The following is a 20,038-nucleotide window of genomic DNA, read 5'->3' on the forward strand; positions in this document are numbered from 1 at the left end:
TATGCCTGGCCTCTTACATACCTACATGAGCAACAGAATTTAACACAAGTTATTTTGAAGATTAGGTTCTCATTTTTAGCCAAAATTTGGAGTAAGGGATACTGCTGTTAGTGACATTGACGTGTCTAGAGCAAGGAAATGGTGTTGACCCATAATCACACCAGATAGAAGGTCATCTTTCTGCTTGTGCAATTATGTTTATGTCCTTTTGAAATATGCAATCACACTTTTGGGTTCTGTGTTTAGTTTCCTGGAATTGTGTGAATCTCTGGTGCATCTGATAGTAACCTGAGAAATTTGTAATTTACTCCTCAGAACTGAACGAAACCTTACAGTAAAAATATCCTGACTTTTAGAAGCCCCCAGAAATTCCCATACTGTTGTGTGGTAGGGAGGGATATAAGAAAAGAACTGATGCAATGTTGTTGGTAAGTCCTTTGCAGAATTTGTGGCGATTCTTTATAATCACATTAGTGTAAAAAGGGGAGACTCTGAGACAAACACACATCATGCAAAGAACTTGACAAGTTTATCCTAATTTTTATCAGTTTGATTAGGTATGCCTTTTTTACTCACTCCTGAATCTTCATTTTTTTTGTGCATTTGCTCTATCATTGCTTATCACTCAGGTATAGTCCTACACGTTTAGATCTTTAGAGGAAATGAATCAAAAAGTTCTTCTTTTCAAGTGAGTGCACAGGGCATCATTTATAATTAATTAAAAATAAAATTCACAACCTTTCATTCCACTCTCCTAGTGTGTGCAAGAAGTGTAGACAAAGACCTTCCTCTATTTTCCCATAGCTCCAACTTTCTTTAAAAACTGAGCAGAATACTAGGTATGACTTTTAACATTCTGTAAAAGTCAGATACTTGAGGCTATTTTTGACATGCACACTGAAGAAATGTAGATTGCTTATTGCAGTGGCATCAACAGTGTTTTGTATTGCCTATACTTGGCCTTGAGCTGCACCTGAATCAGAATATCAAGTTCAGTAAGTGCTGAGACTGAATAACGTAAGCAGAAAGGGAATATACCTCAGGCAGAGGAAAGTCAAATGGAGGAAAACTGGGAATGTTGTCCTGCACTTGAAACAGACAAAATAGGTATCCAGAAGCAAGGACCTCGAATAATCCACAGTTAATATAGTCCTGAATTTGTTTTCTGTGGTTCTTTCCCAGGACTATGAAAATGTGTGATTGTTGTCTTTAGGCAGCTTGGGGACCTGCAAATGCCTGTCTGTTGTGTTTTTAGCCAAATGTTCCCAGAGCCTGTTTGCCTGTTTGCTTTGGGGTGAAAAATGCTATATTATCAAAAATAATTCAAACCAAAACAACAACAATATTTAAATTCACACACATAAAAGCTGCTTTCCTACTATTGTTGCTGAGTGGAGCATCCAACCGTGACTCTTCAGTGAATACACCTATCTTAGAGTTTCTGTTCAAATTAGATACATTCTTTTGTAATAAATATCACATTCATTTACTGTGTTTGGTTGTGTTTTATGGAGCATGTAACACAGATTCCTTTCAGGCAAATCTGTACTGGAACATGTGGTCTGGAAGTACAGCAAGTGGCCCAAAACAGCTATGAGCTTCCAGCCAATAAGGCCCAGCTAGACAGAGCCTGAAGTAATCCCACAGAAGTAGTGGGGTATAGCTGGGGAAGTTGGGCTTTTGCTACAGCAGGTTTCTCTAGTCTAGTTAATCGTATTATACAATGTTCTCAGCAATCAACAGCACTGGATAGGTGTAAAAGACAGCTAAGAAAGGTGTTTTGCAGTTCTGTGAATGAAATGTGAAAAAAATGTAGTATAGAAAGTGGGAAAAGGGCAGAACAATGGGATAGAAGTGAACTTCTAGATAGATAGACTGTCCAGGTGAAGTCCAGGGGTTCAGTTTTTCTGAAGTATCATAAGCTACATAGACTGAACAGCACATTTTGAAGTGGTGAGTTGTAGTTCTGGTTTGGTAAGTAAGATAAACTGAATCCCATTAATATTATAGAAAGATGTATTTATAATGTGGCTGGTGCTGAGACATTTCACAATTGAGTCTGATCATAATTTTACTCTTACAAATTCATTGTCTTTGTTATTCATGAAAAATATAATATGTCTTCTCCAAGATTACTTTAGCAGCTGCTACTGAGCACAAAATGCATTGCTGTTACTGCATGCTAACAGGAGTGACCATTAGTTTGCTCTAAAATTAATTTTAGAATGGGCTGTGAGAAATTTTTACTGGTGACCTTCTTTGTCTCAAATTTATAAATTAAATATATGCTCATTTCATTTCTCAGTAAGTTAAAAATTAGTGAAATTATGTATCTTTGCTGTTTTACATTAACAATATTTTTAAAAATTATTTGTAACTGCTCTTTGGTATTTTATCTGACCCAGGGAGATTGAAGAGGACTCCTGCTTCTCTGTCTCCTTGCAGCATACTGTAGTTTCTCTGTTTTAAAGCAATATGTTTTTACTGCTGTTGATGGGCCACATTCAGCCAAACTACTAGTAGTGAGCATTTTTGGCAATTCTACAACTATTTTTCTCAGTGTTGACATGTATAGAAGCAGAAGCTGATGAATAAGTGAGTGCACTGTTTTTTGACACTGATTTTGTACATCTTTACTGCTGGCAAGGGAATACCTCTAGTTAATTTTCCTTTAAATACTATGAATTTTTCTTCTGTGATATATTAAATCCATAATAAAAATGGACAGCAGGAAATTTGTCTTGCTGACATCAGTCATATAAATGTACTGCAAAATGGGAGATGTAGCCAAGCAGTGCAGCATCCCATTCCTTCCCACTGCGAACTAGGCATGCTTGCACCCACATGTGGCATTACCATGTGGACTCAGATCTTTTCTGATGCACACACGTCGTACACAGGTATTTGCTGAGTAAATTCTGTTCTGCACATCAGCTGAGACTCATCTACAAACAATTAGGAAATGAACCAAGCACTCAGAAAATAAACGGAGCAAGTCTCAGTCTGAGTTTTTAGTCAAGTGGTACTCAAATGGATCCTTAGTATTCAGGCCTCTTGAGAATAAGGGGTTTGCATCCTTCCTGAGGTAAAGGTGCAGTTACTGGCACTGACAGCAGTGAGAAACAGTGGCTGCTTTGAAAGATGTGATTTTTGGAACGTGAGCTGATAGATAAACTTGCTACAGTGAAAACAGTAGCTAAAAGTGAATGTGACAGTCCTGTACCTGAAATCTAACATGGGAGAAACTAAAGGACTGGCTTTAGTTTCTGTCATCTTTTGGTGTATTCTGTAACCCACATTTTCTCAGTCATCCTGCTGAATTACTGAAAATGTAGGATTGTCAGAAAATCTTATTATGTAGTAGGTATCTTTTGCTGTAAAACCTCTAAGTTGTAATGCAGTCATGATGTGTACCATAAAGTCAGCGAGACTGGCAGGTGGTGGTAGGTCAGGGTACAAAGTGCAGAGAGCCATCAAATCAGTCTGGAGACAAAAGAGGCACTCCTGTGAAAATCAGCATTACAAAAGAGAAATGCAGATTCCCTAAACCTATTTAAACCCATTTCATCCTTCTGATGAGCAATATGCTGATTCTGTGACAGCATTGTGATTCTAAATAGCAGCAATACCAAGATGAGTGAGTGTTAGCATAATGCTGAGTCTCTAGTAATGATTCTTTGTCCTTTTGTAGTGACTCCCTGTTAGTCAGCCCTCCTTAATTCTCACAGAGCTTCTTCCTTACCCTGCAGAGTTGCTGGTGTGACTTTGCCCTTAGAGTGCTGGGATATGCTGGCTGGGGACAGCCTGACTCTCCCTTCTCTCACCAGGGTATGTCAGAGAAAGGTGATTTAAAAAGAAGATGATACCAATATTCAACTTTTCTGGCAGTGTTCACTGCCGGGGCAGGTCTCCCGGGACTGAGTCCTAGCCCCAGCTGACTGACTGCCAAGCTGTTTCATAGTGCAGGAAAGAAAACAGAAATCCTATCTCACTTCCCTTCCTGTAATGACAGTATCTCTAGCTGTTTGAAAGATGTAATATTATTGTGAGGTTTGTAGTATCATGATATTTGAAAGGGTTGGAATAATCAATATAATGGAAAGGTTTAGTGTCATTAGTTATTTTAATGAGCACTGTAAAATGTACAATGTTATGATAAATTTCAGTTGCATTAATTAAAAGGGTGTGTAAGTGAGCATAAAAAGGGATACAGGTGGGGCTGGTGCTGAACTGTAATTTACATCTGAACAACTTTGGGCTATAAAGAGGGCTCAGGGGAGAGGAAACAAAATCTATTCAGAAGAAGAATATATCTTTAATTTAAGGTGGCAGATGAGTTTCCCATTAGCTCTTCTTAGGAGAATCTCCGTAGTCAGAGATGTTATAATAATCCTCCATATTCATGGAAAAAATAAACAATCTGTAACAGAAAACTGAGGCTGAAACTGAGCTGAAATGAACCAGTTTTTAAAATTATTGTGTTGCATTGTTTTCAAATCTACTAACAGATTTTGCATCTTAATTACATTAGTCTTGGTTATGCTTTACTATCCTTTTTCCCATAGAAACAGCTTGGTTGGTTACAGACAAGATGTTCTGTAAAACAGTGGATTGCACTGACTGTGTCTGGCAAACATGTCAGGGCAAACTTACTGATCCTCAACCATCAGTTTTAGCTTTGCTAGCAGTCTTTTTGAAAAGCTGGAAGAAGCAGGATGTGTGCAGCAGTGACAGGTTGGTGAGTGCAAAGCTCCATTATGTGAAACCTGTTGTCAGGCTACAGTGAGTAGCATAGTCTCTTCTTGGCAAACACCTTTATAATTAAGAATGGGAACATATTCAGGTACCCTGTTTGCTGTTGGGATTTCAGACTACATTTTTAGATATTTAGATGTTTTATGATACCTCCTCTTCTCAAACTGATTGCAGGCAGCTTTTCTGGTGTTTACATATTGCATGTTCTGGGATGAATGGTGAGAAAGCAAGGCTCCCAGCATGGCAACGCCTGGTTTTTAAAATTCACCAAGCCCTTGGATGAGGATTGCACATTTATTTGCCAGTAGTTCAGAGGCATTTTTGCTACTAGAAAAGACTGAAATATAAAATAATGTCTTTACAAAAGAAAGAGAATATTAGTAATAGAAGAGTTTCACAGAAACGCAAAGTAATAAAACACATTATTATGTTTAATTTTTGGGAAAGAAGTGAAAAATGGGTGTAACATTAAATCTCTCAAGTTGGGTCCTTATTAAGGCAGAGTTTCCTTAAATCAGTCAAAAATAACTCCGTCTTGAGTTTAAAACAGGGTGACTCTGGAAAAGAGAATGATTCTGTGTGAAAGTGCAGATTAATCTTCTGTGTTATCCTAGATTACCGTAATCCACTCTTGTTTGCTTCTACCTTTAAAAATCTTCCTGCTTTGTTTCTTATGATTAATATTTAATATCACCTTTCATTCCATTCTCCTCCCAAAGGTACTTTAATTAGCATTTCCTTTGTATACTATATGTTGCAGCTACAGCCTTCTGAAGAGGCAGGGAAAAAATAATAATGAATAATAATAAAGAATAATAATTTATAATTATTATAAATAATAATAATATATTATTATATATATAAATGCATGGGATTTTTATATTTTATATATATGTATATCTATATGTATATATATATATATACACACACTTTTCATACATGTATTATACAAAAGGCATAAAGGCAATAAATATAAACACAGTTGATGAATCAGATTTTAGTTGTGTAATCTGAATAACTTTTCCCACTTTTCTCTGCACTCTTGATTTTACACACTCTTTTGGGAAACCTCACTTTTATCAGCTATTCCAACTCTGAAGAGGATAAAATGAGAAATAGTTTTGGTCTGTTTAGAATGCACAGGTAATCTTCAAGACAAACGAAAGCTCCCAGATAAAAATAAATAAATAAATAAACAAGCAAACAAACTAATAAATTAAACTTTTGGTCAAAACCTGAATTAATAGGAAATGAGACAACACCAATTATTAAGGTCCTGCATAGTGACATCATGAAGAGGGAACCTCCCCAGAAAATCAATTTAATCTAATTTCAGTTTGAAGAATTTAAAACTCAGAATCATCAAGAACATTCAGAACAGAACTAAAATGTATTACATACTCTGTATTACCTTATTTTTGTATGCTCAGTCCTTTTTAAAGTTAAAATCAAAGATTTCTCACATTTTATAGTTCTTTCTCTAGTTTTATTTCTTTCTTGGCATTATTTAATATATTTTTACTTCAGATTACTATTTACTATCACTCTTAACTTCATTAAAGCCTATTTTTTATCCTTCCAGAATGAATTTCCAGAATAAATGAATTATGGAACTCATTATGCATGTAATAATAGGGAGACTTCCCCACACAAAGCTGTTTTGGATTTTATAGTGTTTCCATTGAATCAGAAGAGAAAAATGTACATTAGACAGTAATCTAAAACGGACAATTTACAAATGTTGATTTGCTGGAAACTACTGTAGAAGACATCACAACACATATGTATGATACAATATGATTTCTACAATTTAATATTTATTGTCCAATCCTTAAGAGACATGAGCATTAGACACTGAATAGTGAAGTCAAGAGCCTGATCAGAGCATATGAAATTCATGGAGTACACAAAATTTTGTGAATTGGGGCTTTTGGAAAGAAAGAAAAGTATATACTGTAAATGAAAGCTTTCACAAGTCAAATTCATTCATTCTGGACTGGGAATCATGTCTTTAACTTTGGATGACACTAACGCAGTTGTCTGCCCAACATGCTGCTGGTGATTTAATCTGTCCTGTGTCTAGGAAAATGAAATATCAGTCAACCCTCTCAATCCACCCACTGATGAAGAAGCTTTTCCAAAGGCCCAGAAGGTAGAGACATTTCAAACCAGGGCAAGACTTCAATCCTATATATTCAGCATGGTTGTTAACTTTCTTTGGCTCCATGTGTGCTGAATTCAGCAACATGGGGCATCTTTTTGTTATGACTCAGGGAAACATAATGCCTTTAGTTATTGGGTAACAGATGTTTAGTAATGAAAGCAGCCCATTTCAAAAGCAATCATAAAATCACAGGGAGATGAAACTTGAACACATCTGAATTCCTATAGGATTCCATATGTGCTTTTTGTCCATGTGTTTACACTTTTAGTAATTCGGTAAAGCTGAGAACTGAATATTAAATAATTGGTTGTTGATAAAAATATGTTGATAAAAATATGTATGATTGCTAATATACAACGCTTATTTAATTGGAAAAAGTAAGACTCACAGAAAAAGGTATGACATGTCAAAAAGTGAAGAATAAACTTGAGGGTGTAGATTTAATCTATCATTTTCTTCTCCATATGGACTGTCTAACCACAGGAGTGCTTCTGCTCCATGACTATTTTTCTCTTAGCCATGAAATTTTCCTGGTTTGTTTCAGCTGCAGTTTTTGTCTCTGCACATGCCCAGACCTACCTTGGTTTGAACAGCTATCCTCTGCCTGTACCAAGTGGGGAAATAAAGAAAAAGCATCCCTCTATTTTGGGTCTCTCTGAGTAGGGAGATTCACACTAAGTGTAATTTATCTGTCTTTTGATCAACTGCAGTTATGATGTCCTCCTCTCCACAAAAACTGAACTTGGAGCTGTGAGCCACCCATTTTTGCTAGCCCACAGGTTTTGTGTGTGGCTTGCTTTGAGAGACATTTTTTGTCAGTGTGTTTCTGTGTCCCACTGACTCTTCTGTCCCCTTCTGTCCACACACCTTAAGTATCTTGAGCAGCATCCAGCCTGGCATGGCTTTCTCCTAGGGAAGGACCTGAAAGGCAAATTGGATCTAGCTGGTCTTGCTTACATTACAGTAAACTGTAGAAAGTTAAATGAACAGTAAACTGTTGCATAAAAATCTCAATGCTATCATTATGTTTGCTACTAACTGTTTCGAAAATAGAAGTACATTCTGGGCTATTTGCAGTCCTGTTTCACATGCTTAAGCTCTAAATAAATAAAAACTGAGATGTCTTTGAACTTCATGATTCCCCTTTGGTGGTTTTGGGTGTCTATAAGTTCACCCTGAAGGATCTGTTGAAAAGCATGCCTTTTTCTTACTGATATAGTTTCTAGAAACTCAGCTTTTGGATTCTTCTTTGAAACACAGATTTCTAAAATGTAGGCACTGAGTTGCTTGCCTTCTATGCAGGTAAGTCCATTCTTGAACTTTAACTCTACATATCCAAACAAAACCACATGTGATTAACTAGAAATCATAAATGTTGTTTCAATCACAAGTGTAAAACATAATATTTATGAGAAAACCTTTGTAAAAGCACACGTATTCCTAATTATTTTTTATTTACTTCTGAACACATTTTCAAAATTCTCAAATATTTTGGTGGACTATGATATGAAGATTTTGGGCAGTTGGAAAAGTCAGTATGTATATTATTCAAAAGACTTTTGCAAACTAAAATGTCAAGGAAAATTATTTAGAAGACCACTACCCCTAAACAAGAATCCAGCTTTTTAGAGTGTATTCTGGTCTGAACAGATAGACACATATCTCCTCATTTTTTATTTCATTTTAAATCTATTAAGCTTATTTATGGTTCCATGCTCATGGGGTTTTTTCCCATAAGACCTTCCTTTACATTTAATAATAAATTATAGCAATTTAATAATATTTAATAATATTTAATAGTAATTATATTAACTTAATAATAAAATTTTTTTCACTTGAGCATATGTTGTGCTTTAACCCAACATGTGGCCAGCAGCCAAGCTCCATGCAGCTGCTCACTCACTCCCCCACCAGTGGGATTGGGGAGAGAATCAGAAGAATAGAAGAGAACTTGTGCTTCCTATGGCTGAGCAGATGTTCAGCCATCTCCAGGAGAGCAGGGCCTCATCACATGTAATGGTGACTTGTGAAGACAAATTCCAGCACTCTAAATGCACACCTTTCCTCCCTCTTCCCCCCTTTCTATACACTGAGCATGATGTCTGAGACATCTCTCTGGTCAGCTGGGGTCACCTGTCCTGGCTGTGTCTCCTCCCAACCTCCCATGCACCTACAGCTTCCTTCCTAGCATGGTTGTTGAAAAAACAGAAGAAGCCTTGGCTCTGTGCATGCCCTTCTCAGCAATAACAAAAACATCTCTATATTATTGACCCTGTGTTCAGCACAGATCCCAAACATGGCCCCCTACCAGCCACTGTGAAGAAAATTATCTCTACCCCAGCTGAAAACAGCACAGCATGCTCTGGCATTCAAGTATGAAGTATGAAGAAGCACAAGGACTAATCACTCACAAATTCACTGTCATGCCAATAAAGGTTCGTTAAGCCATTAGCAACCTACAAATTGGCACCTGGCATTCTTCCTATTCATTTTAAAGGCGATCCACAGTAGGATGCAAGACACTAAATTGGCAGCAATCACAAGCCTATTCTCTCTATTAAAGATGGTATCCACTGAGTAGCAGGTACTGCTGACATTCTCTGGTTATTATTAGAAATCACTGATTAAAAAAAATAAGTTGCTGTAACAGCAGAAGATCTTAGTATATTCTTGTGACATAAAAAGAGAATGAGAATAGAATATTTTCTATGCAATTTGCGTTTGATTTCATCTCCAGTATATTTATTATACTTCATATTGATTTCCAATAATATTTCAGTATAAAGGGTAAACTTTTCTGTATCTATCTTTCGATATCATTTACCTTGAAATGTTTTCATTTCAATCACAAATTACACTGATAGTAATTAAGATGGGGAACTACAGAAATCAGTAGAGAAAAACATTTTATTAGAGTCTGAGGCACAGAGTGTGCCTTTATCTCTGATACCAGGCTCTGACATCCAAGGAAACACTGAATTTCATATAACACCATGAAAACAATTGTTAAAGTTAAATAGAAAAGCTAAAAGTGTGTGTAGATTGGAGAGTTTTCTTAAGTCACTGAGTGAAAAAGTTGAAGTTTAGAGTTTAAACTAGTTTAGAAAACAGAAGACAAGATGGAAGACTTAGTGTTGTCTCTTTTCCTTCTTCTTTCTTCTTCTAGAAGTTTTTGAGTAATAGTAAGTGGTTAGATAGAGAATTCTGCAGTGCAGCACTCAAGTAATGGGTCATTGGGTCACTAAGAAAAATAATATATGTATCTATTGTTAATTAGGTAAAAATAAGGGTCAACCCTGTCCTGGGGGCATCAGGCCCAGCATGGCCAGTGGGCAAGGGAGGGGATTGTCCTGCTCTGCTCTGAGCCGGGGCAGCCTCACCTCCAGTGCTGGGGGCAGTTCTGGGTGCCACAATAAAAGAATGGCAGTGAACAATTAGAGAGTGTCCAAAGAAGGGGCATGAGGATGGTGAAGGGCTTTGAGGGGAAGCTGTATGGGCTGAGGTCACCTGGTTTGTTCAGCCTGGAGGAGACTGAGGGGAGACCTCACTGCAGTTACAGCTTCCTTATGAGGGGCAGAGGAAGGACAGGCACTGATCTCTTCTCTGTGGTGACGAGTGACAGGACTTGAGGGAATGGCCTGAGGTTGTGTCAGGGGAGGCTCAGGTTGGATATCAGAAGATTTTTCACCCAGAGAGTATTTGGGCACTGGAACAGGCTCCCCAGGGAAGTGGTCACAACATCAAGCTTGACAGATTTCAACAAGCATTTGAATGATGCTCTCAGGTACATGGTGTGACTCTTGGGGTGTCCTGTGCAGGGCCAGGAGTTGGACTCAATGATCCTTATGGGTACTTTCTAACTCAGTATATTCTATGATTCTTTCATTCTGTCTGAATCCTAGTACCTTTCCTAGTAAAAACAAATACATCTGATAACAAAATAGATTTATTTATATAGTGCCTTGTGGTTTTTCTTCAAAAATAAAAATTCAAAACACAAAGCACATATACTGCTTGCTATTTTAGTTGTCTCTGTTCTCTGAGGCTTGAGTTGGAGGAGTCTTCTCAGTACACTGAGGTATCAACTCAGTCTGCAAGGCTTTTTGGCTGTTAAAAGCTTTTGCACTTCAAATTGACAGTCAACAAACTCTATAGCTGTGATTGAAATTAGAAAGCTTATATGGTATAATGTATTGAAAACTGATTCTTCTTGATTATTGTTAATTGCAGCCCTTGCAGTAATAGGCTATTACAGTGGAGGAATTGAAGGTTTCAAGAATACAATAAATCTAAGGGAATGGCTAATTTAGCTTGTGTATCTGTGTGAATTGCATCCAAGAATAGAGGTGGAAATCTGAGTAGTTAAGGTGAAATTCACAATATTTCTAAATGTCCTCCTTTGAACAAGGGTTTTAAGCATATGTAAAAGGTTCAAGGTAGAATTCAGTCAGCCATGTACTAGAACCATGTACTGCTTTCTTACTGTTTCTTTCTGATGACTTTCTACTACAGCACAGTGTAATCATGACCTTGAAGCATCACAGTCATTTTACAGGACAATGAGATGGTTAGAGGAGGTAATTTCTCACACCATGCACTTTTTAGGGTGATTACATTTGGGCTCAAAAGACAAACATGACAGCTGTAGCACTAAATCCTTGAGTTAGGGTCAGTGCTCCTGATTTTAGCAATCATGACTACTGCTGACATAAAACAGTAGTTTTTTCCAGACTTCCACATTTACGCATTGACAGCACAGAAAATATGCCTTGAAGTGTTCTTAAACCTGGAAGTATCCGTGTGGAAATTTGAACTGCTGCTTTGTTTCTTAGTCTACTAAAATGACATTCTGTAAGAGGGTACCAACTATCGAACCTTTTAATAATGGTCATCTGAACTTCATTGGCTTCTCAGTTCCTGTGCAGGGTGAATGTTAGACTTCTTTTGCTTTCAAGCTTCTCCCTAAAAATCCTATGGATCACATATATAGAATTATACAAGCTGAACAGAAAAGGACAGATGTAAAATCCAAATGTATATAGTTCTACTGATGCTTCTGGATTAGTCCTTATCTCTTTTTCTTAACTTTTGCACTTGTAGTGTGAAGTTCTCTCTGGCTTCTCCCTGATTTACCAGATCTATGTACCAGCTACCTGTCAGATGTATTCTTTGAGCAAATGAGAACATGTGGCATTGTGTATCACTGGGGAAGTTTGGGGCTCTGTAGTTGTAGCTCATCACTGCAGCCCAAACCTGCTGAGTTCTATATATTCTATATATAGAACATATATCTATATATGTTCTATATGAACATGGACTCATTGGTGTGACTCAGAATTGAGAGCTCCTCTCCTGTCAGGTGATGTTGCTCCTTCCCCTTTCTGACAGCAAGGTTGAATTCACAGAGTTAAAAGATGTGTCTGGCTAGAAGGACCTCAGAAGGTCCAATAGTCCAGTATTACATTGACTTTGTAGAGGAATGAGACAAATCAGGTATTGAGCTAAGGCAGCTCTTATTATTGTAGTGCAAGAGCAGACTAAGCTAAGCAGAGAAATTCCTGTGGAGAGCAACTGATAATTCTGCTTCAAAGCCAAATTAAACCATCAGCTTTTATGTCAGACCTTTGCTTTCCATAAACTATAAACAGAGGTGATTATACCAGTTACTGTGTAATTTTGTCCTCTCCATGCTGGCTTATAATTCCAGTTCACACTGTGAATCCATACCTGTAAAAAATGAAGTAAAACATAAATAAAGTAAAATGTGCTTTGTGTTGATTGCTCCAGCTTTGGCATAATAATTTTGCTATTCTAGTGTCTGACTGGCATCAAAGAAGAGGAGGCAGAGGGTCTGTCATACATCATATCCTATGTTCCCTAGATCCTCAAATGCTTCACTGGTAGCCCTGTGTGAGTTCACCTTACGTAAGATTGGTATGTAGATTTAGCTGTCTGTAAGCTTGGTGATATTGAATGCACAAATGTTTGTGCTTCAAGTTTGTCTCTTTGGTTTTACATTTCTTTCAGATGAACTATTACAAATCTATCATTTCAGTCCCCTGTGTCCCTGTATGGTTTTTGCATTTCATACTGCACTTTGAAATCAAGTGAAGTCTACATTGCTGCAATCTTCAGCTGCCCAAGTCTGACAGCCTTATCTTAAAGCAGATACTTGGAGGTGTTTTCCTTTGCTTATTCGGAGGTGGTTTAAGAAAGTGTGAGTCACAGTTTTCAAGTTTGATAGCTCTTTCCTTCCATGCTGGCTTTGTGCACATGATCTGTTGTTTTTGGGTTGAAAATGTGTTCATCACTTATTTTTCAACTGTTTTTTGTTGTTGGCATATCGGTAGCGGTGGTTGTTGCTGTAGCTGATGTGGGAAAATGAAGGTGTTAGCCAGAACGCACTGAAGTTGGAAGCCTCCAGAAACAGCTGTAGGATGCAAGTGAGTGGAGGCAGGATGATTTCCAGGAGGCTGTGCTTGTGCAGTCAGAGCAGCCCCGACTGGAAGAGATTATGTCTCCTGCCTGGGCTTGTCTGTGGACAATTTGTTCTCCTTGCTGGACCTCCAGGCCACCCATCAGTTACCAGGGAGATTACTAAAGATCCCAGAATTTATTAAAACAATTAGTTAGAACATGACCCTTATTAGTGTATTAGGACACTTAACAGTTGTCTTTCAGTTACACCTTTGTTGCAGTCACTACTGACAGAAAACTCATAGTCTGCACAAAGAATACATACACAGCAGGCAAGTGTGAAAGTTAGTATTTGGGCCCCCTTGTCAGAAACGAATAAGGATTAAAAAAGTTTTTGCATTATATTATGAAATGTGACAAGTTTGCCCTTTGCCAAGTGTGACAGAATTCCTTGCAGACTGGGAGTTTGGGAGCCAAAATATGAGAAAAGTTCTTGCTATAACTGTCAGACCCTTCATATCATGAAAAGAGGTGAAAAATTAGAAAAGACTGAAGAAGGCTTGGATGTCGGATACAACCTGCTTGAAATACCTCTAGGGAAAATATAATTAATTTCAAGAATGCAGCAATTCAGCCAAATCAAATTCTGGAAGACATGTAATGAGAAATGAAAACAAAGGTGCACAGGCATAGTTGTTTCTTTGAAGACCTGTGGCATATAACTAATATGTGAAAATGTTCATGTCTGTTTTATGTGGTGCACAGGTTAATAGAAGGACTTGGTAACCAGTATGTTGCAACCAATGCAGTACATGCTGAATAGAATTGTAAGGTAATACTTGATGAGTTTACCCAAACTGAAGCACTTGTGCACCATGCATGCATTTTATATTCATATTTATATGGAAGGCACAGTGATCAGGACTGGGCAGAACAGTTAATCTCTTCAGACATCTTGTACCAATTTCTCAGTCACAAATTCTTTGCAGAGTAGGAGGGACTTCACACTGCCTCTCCAGAAGCTCAGTTTTCTGGATGTGGTGATTCCATCTCTGAGTTGACAAAGAAAGCAAAGAAAGCAAATCCTGTTCCATCATCTCCGATAGGAAGTGTCATTCTTTCCATGTGTGTAAGGAGTCCTAAGTCTTTGCAAACCTCATGAATTGTGTTAGAAAAAGAAGAAGAAATTGAGAGGTGAGGGTGTGCATTGTGAAGTAGAAAAGAATCATAAAGAAGTTTAATATATTATTCTCAGTTGGTTTCAGCAAACCGTAAAAGACTGTGGCTGATATTGTTGAAAAATGTGTGACATTAAACTAAAATCCAATTTCTCTCTGTCTTAAAACTCTGTAAAAGTAAAGAGGGGAATGACTTCATTTGTGCATGGTGTTTCTCCAGGGCTCTTCACATCTCTTGCCAACTTCTGATATCTGGCAGAGAATGCTGGTGTCAGTGGTCTGAAGTGTGTTGATAGTTCGGGGTTTACCATACAGCAGGATGTGTCTCAACCAGTTTTAATGTGCTGTAAAATGACAAATATAAACAGAATTTTAGTCAGAAAACCTTATTTATGTGGACATTCAAAGTGCCAAGGTAGAACAGCAGAGACTTGACTCTGCTCCCATTAAATCTGTGGAAGGGACTGGAAATCCCTCTGGGGTGATAGTTTGTTCACTATTAATGAATTAGAGGTAAATGCTGTAAGGGCACTATGAGGGCCAGCTGCTTCCTGCTGCTGTGTGAACCACTGGGAGCATGGGGGTCACCCAGGGCAGCTGGACAGGGTCTGGCAGGTGGGGTCTGTCCCACTGCCCCAGCTGGATCTTATGCCAATGCTATATTTTCTAATTTAGAAAATTTCACTCATGATTTTATGATGCTGTTCCTGCCACCATTTTTTACTGCAGGCTCTTTGTATCAGATTTAGCAATTTTGTGGCTGCAGAGTAAGTCAGTTCAGCAAACATCCAAAAGAAAGAGCACCACCCCCTAGAATCAACAGCTAAATTCTGTGTTGCCTCTTGGGACCAATTTACCTTCCTGTTGCACAGCTTCTGAGGCTGATGCAGAGAATGAAAGGAAACATTCAGGAGTCTTGGAAACACTGACTTGATCTTAATAGTTCCCTAAGGATACTTCTAATACCAAATGACACTTAAAATGTGTGTTTCTAACACGGTTTAAAACTTAGCTAAGACTGAGGCTGCCATTGGTTGCTCTCCTTTCTGTCTGGCTCTGCTTCTCTCCCATCCTTTTGGCCTCCCATCTTTATGCTCCTTTTGGAATGAGGCAGGGAGATGAACCATCTGGAGACTGCCTTTCAAAAGGTTGGTCTTCAGCTGGTTTAACTCCCCATCCCAGCTCATGGCAGCGTGACGTGTGGCACTGCTATGCAAAGATGAGGGCAGGAGTGTGTGAATTAATGCATGAGCAAGAGAGAAGCAGCTCTGGTTTTGACAATGTGAACTGTCATAAATCACACACAGGAATGGTGATTCCTGAGCCACATAGTGGTGAGATACTCCTGGAGCTACACATTTTATTCATAGCCTTGGTCATTCATATGCCACACACACAACTATTTTGGATAAATGCGTGGATCTGTAATGCCCCTAGTTTGTTCTATACCTCCTGGTTGAAGTTTGCTTCCTTGTGCACTGCAGACCCTGGGAATTCCAGAAGACACATGGGATCTAACAGCCAGTGGTCTACAGCTGGTAATTAGTACCATTTAGCAGCTGCTGAGCAGGATAGTAGTCTGTTATCCTTTAAGATCTCTAATACAAATTGTAATGAGTTGCTCACAAGGCTTCTAAGCCAGCTGGCATAAACTTGCTCTGCATGTTGTGGGAGTTAAAGAGGGACTGACTCTTGCTTCATAAAGAATATAAGTCAGCAGTAATTTGATTTATGCCAATTAAGTAGTGTTGGCATAGGCTCAACATAAATGTTGGTGAAACAGAGGGGGTGTGCAGTCTGTTCAGATGAAAATCCGTGTTGTATGCAAATTCTGTAACTGTTACAATTAAGGAAATCATGGGTATGTATGACAATAGTTTTTGAATTAAGGTACTGACCACAGAATGAGTTATTTTGCTGATGTATGTTTTAGTGTTTATCATTTAATGGCTATGGGACTGGAAATTTGCAAATTCTGAAATAAATTCAACTTATTTAGAAAAATGCTGTAAGAGCTGAGGTTTGTATTCAATTCTACAAACATTTGAATGTACAATCAGGTGTTTGTGTAGCTGAAAAGTTGGCCTAAAAATTATACTGGCAATTTTAAGAGCTTTCAAACTTATCTCTAATGTGAACCTGGTGGGTTGTGAGCTTTTGCAATACTTGACAGTAGCCTGATAATAAAGTTCTTATTGGTTTTAGTCACCTTTGTCAGGAACTCCAGGAAAATTCATACATGGGTGACAGATAAAATATGTGTAAAAAATGAAATACATGACCTAAATGCTAAAATGTTTCATTCCTTTTTCTTTCTTTTTTTTTTATTAACCTTGAAATAAATAAATCACACTAACTAGCTGAAAGTGAAAGTTTTAAGAAAAGCCATATTTAAGTATGATCAACTACTTTTCTCTAAGGTTAATTTTAAAATGTTCAACTTCTGGTAAGCATTACAAAGCTTTGTTTTATTGTAATTTTATCTCACTGTCAGATATTCTGGATTCAGTCAGGTCTGTGCTACCAGTTTTTGTTGACATAGCTATTTTGTCCTCAGAAGTAGCTGTGTTGGCAAAACCCTGGCTGAGTGTTTTTAGCTGTGTTGATAGACCTGGTATTTTTAGCTAAGCATGTTTTATTCTGTAAGGTGGTGTTGAATGATTTTAGCAACACCTCTGTTATATACACAGGTCATAGGTGCAGTGAGATAAAATCACGGCTTTATTAGCGACTAAGACCTTACAACAACAGTTCTCTCCCTCTGTCCTGGCCAAAGCTCTAAATGGAGGCAAAACCACGGGTCACCATGATTGCTTTTTGATTTGCTTTTTGCTGCACCCCTTGCAGCAATGTCTTTGGACCATGAAACTGAATGGTTACTTCCAGTCTTCTCAAAATTACTGTGATTTACACCACTGTTTTGCCTTCCACATCACAACTTAACTCAGGTGTGATATATTTGACTGCTGCCCATTGTCACTTTTGTGTAAGAAGATAGGTTAATTTGTCACTAAGAAGATAGGTTAATTTGTCACTGCTTGGGCATGGTGACAGGCACACACTGAGATTTTTTAAGCCATTGGGTTTGTGGACTTAATATTTTCCAGTGGAGACACAGACTGAATTATATTTAATGTACACAGAAATGAAAGAGGGGTAATTTGCTTGAAGGAAAAGTTTTAAATGTAGCAGCTCTTGAATAACTGTAGTCCCTAACTCATAAATTATTCTGGCTGTGTCTACATTGATAGAAATATCTGTCCCATGAGACAATGGTGATTCTCATGGATCTCATTGGAGTTTGACTTAGTGAGTGTGTGGCTCAGAGATATAACCATTATTTTCCATATGTTCTTCCAGTTCAAGATACCTCAGATAACAGGAGGGCTGTGCCCTCAAGCTCCAGCATGACAGTGCATGGCAGGAAGCTGTCAGGGCTGAGAGTGCCTGAGTGGGGACACAGCAGTTGATGGCACAAGGCCTGGTAGGAAAGCTGCACAAGTCTAGGCACAAAGAAAGGGCTTTATCTTGTCACATGAGCTGCTTGAAGTGCACTCCCACACTGAGTGACCAAACAGCCCCTCAGCTGTTTCCAAGGCTGGGTTCTGACTGATTTCTCCACTAAGAGAGTATGGGAAAGAACTACTGTGTATTTTGATCTCCCAGGATTAAAGCTGGGAGAGATGCTGGGTGTCGCTGTAGGATTACCTCTATTAGCCTGATTCATTGGTGGCTTGGTTTGTTTCTTTTACAGGTAATATTGTGCCCAATGGAGCACAGATATCAGCCTCACATTTCACATCATGCTTTTAATTTTGGAAGAGAATCAGTGACCCAGTTGCTTTGGGGTCATGGTATTATGATTCCTGGCTGAAAAAAATTGTAAACTATGGGAACTCTAGCAGGGAGGATGAAAATGTCAGCCCTGTCCTAATCAGTGCTCTGTTCAAGCAGTGGGCACTATAGCTTGGATATGCAAGGCTAATACTGTCAAACTGAACCAGTATTAAAGTACAGAAGGAGTAATTTCCCTCTTCATTTCTGAAGTCTGTGAATGGCACACTTATCTGTCCAAATGTGCATATTTTGTTTATGGTTTGCTGCCTTTAATCTTTGTGCAAGAGAGGTGGGAATTTATTTCCAAGAGTTCTCCTGAAAATGAGGAGATCTGAACAAGTCTGACAGATGTTGACAATGAACTCTGGAAATATTTCATGTAAAAAGCAGTGAGATTACAAATCAGTTGTTTGCAAAGCTCATTAAGGGCATGACTGCTCTGAATAAACACTGTCAACTGATGAGCTTGTTCTGAAGGAAAGTCTGAGCCGTTGCACTAGTCATAGTGGGGTAAAATTGCTGTAGCAAATGTCTTTGTTAGGTAAACAAGACCTTAAAAGAATTATTAAATTACCAACACTGGTACTTGGATTTTAAAATTTAATTTTTAACTACTCATAGCAAAAGCATAAAGTAAATATTTTTCTAAGACTACATTCATCAAGCATTTATAACGTCTTGCATTATTTCATTTGGTGTTCTGATTAAGAAATTACCAGAGACTAGCATTCATCTGTTCTCACATGTAGCTGAATTGTGTAGCAGGTTTCTCATAAGCACCTTTGATACAAGCTGAAAAGTATGGAGTGACTGCTGAGGAATGACAAAAGATAACTAAGGAGCTATGCATGTGGAGGGAATTCCAAGTGATCAATCTGTACAAAGTTTAAGATGCCAGTGGTGGACCAAATATCTGACTGTGGAGGAACTAATGGGAAAAATATGACTCTTAACTGGTGGAAGTGGAAGGGGTGGGAGGATGCTATAATACATCTTTCAGTATCACTTCTGTTGTGATTTAATTTCATGGTCAGTTTATGCCCAAACTCCTTTCAGCTATTGGTGGAAAATGGTGGCTACCCCATTCTCCCTATTCATACCTGTTACTCAGTGCCACATTCTCTGATCCTTGGTCTAGTTGGGAAACTAAACTTTGCTGTGTACCAGCTGACAAAAATGTGCAGCCTGGGGGTAGGAGGAGAATGTGATAATCCATTCCAGAATCTATGCTTCTGCAGCAGTAAGTCAGGATGAGCAAGTCCATCATGAGCAAGTAAAGCTTCCAGCTGGAGTTATTCCTGCTAAACTAAAGAGAACAAAAATAGATGTTAACAGGTACAAAGTTTTCACTTGCTGGCTGCTGTTCCCCAGAGGAATAGTTAATAGGAGCATACACTCATACTCTCTATACAGCAGAATAGTTAATAGGAGCATACACTCATACTCTATATACAGCAGAAAAGATGGCCAAATGTTAGGTAATAAAGGTGTTAGATGCCTTTATTTTTGTCTGTTCTGTTACTGCTAAAACTGAGCTTGCTGTCAATACAACACTGTCCAATGTCTAAGTTTGTGTTGCCATCAATAGCAGATCCCTGGTGGGTTGCTGATAGCCCTGGGCCCTCTGAATTCACCTGTCAGGCTCTGCTGTGGCTTCAGATCAGTACTCCTTTTGTCTGGAGCAGAT

At 38.3% G+C, this 20,038-nt stretch overlaps 1 protein-coding gene and 1 long non-coding RNA gene across 8 annotated transcripts in view; one reads left to right on the forward strand and one right to left on the reverse strand.

The window, feature by feature from the left end:
• MYO16 (myosin XVI) overlaps positions 1 to 20,038 on the forward strand; it is a 367,619-nt gene that overhangs the window by 98,560 nt on the left and 249,021 nt on the right. The window lies entirely within an intron of this gene.
• LOC111922733 (uncharacterized) lies at positions 11,780 to 20,029 on the reverse strand. 2 transcript variants are annotated; one of them, XR_015284247.1, is made up of 4 exons: positions 19,986 to 20,029; positions 19,452 to 19,657; positions 12,580 to 14,858; positions 11,780 to 11,890 (listed from the first exon to the last, which is right to left on the reverse strand). It is a non-coding gene; the product is annotated as an uncharacterized LOC111922733 (long non-coding RNA). The 2 variants fall into 2 exon arrangements; XR_015284248.1 differs by lacking the exons at positions 12,580 to 14,858; positions 19,986 to 20,029 and having other exon boundaries at positions 19,452 to 19,538.

Source organism: Cyanistes caeruleus, chromosome 3 (genome assembly GCF_971803275.1).
Source record: "Cyanistes caeruleus chromosome 3, bCyaCae1.hap1.1, whole genome shotgun sequence".
Classification (NCBI taxonomy): Eukaryota; Metazoa; Chordata; class Aves; order Passeriformes; family Paridae; genus Cyanistes; species Cyanistes caeruleus.